This window comes from Octopus bimaculoides, chromosome 21, assembly GCF_001194135.2.
Source record: "Octopus bimaculoides isolate UCB-OBI-ISO-001 chromosome 21, ASM119413v2, whole genome shotgun sequence".
Lineage (NCBI taxonomy): Eukaryota > Metazoa > Mollusca > Cephalopoda > Octopoda > Octopodidae > Octopus > Octopus bimaculoides.
In genome coordinates this window covers 6,079,962-6,080,726 of record NC_069001.1, presented here as the reverse complement: position 1 = coordinate 6,080,726, position 765 = coordinate 6,079,962, and the positions used below count along the sequence as shown (strand labels likewise).

Below are 765 nucleotides of genomic sequence, written 5' to 3'. Positions count from 1 at the left end.
TATATATATATATATATATATATATATATATATATATGTGCGTGTGTGTATGCATGTGTATGTATGCGTGTGTATGCACGCGCACACATTTTATCCTAACCTCTTTCACTCACCCATATACCTAGAGACACACATTCATACACATACACACGCACACACAGACACAGACACACACACATACACACACACACACATACACACACATTTATGCTTGATTCACTATGTAGATAAATTTATATAAAGGTTTCCAATAATTGTACACACAAAATTACAAGTATGTATGTATGTATGTATGTATGTATGTATTTGCGTGTGTATACACACACACACACACGTATATATTTGTATGTATGTGTGTATGTACGATTTTCAAAAATTACATCAGAGAATTCGATTTAACGCTATTGATATCATCCGCATCATCTAAGCCCTCCTGCTTCGCCACCTTCTCTTGTTACGCCTGTTCACAATCCTCCCCCCCCTTCCTAACCACTCCAGTAAGTATCATCATCGCCGTCACCTCCATGAACTTTAACATCGCCACCACCACCGTCATAGTATCACCAGGACCGAGAACACCTCAACCGCCATAACCGTCCTCCTCATCGTCATCGTCATGATGATGATGACAATGATGATGATAACATATCACCATCGTGATAATTGTCGTCGTCGTCGACCTTCTCATCGTCATCACCACCACTACCACCATCATAATCATCATCATCATCATCATCATCATCACTATCTTAACCCCCCCCCCCC

At 40.1% G+C, this 765-nt stretch overlaps 1 protein-coding gene across 2 annotated transcripts in view; it reads right to left on the bottom strand.

Moving 5' to 3' along the window:
* The window catches only part of LOC106871943 (uncharacterized), a 159,670-nt gene that overhangs the window by 19,815 nt on the left and 139,090 nt on the right, over positions 1-765 (bottom strand). The window lies entirely within an intron of this gene.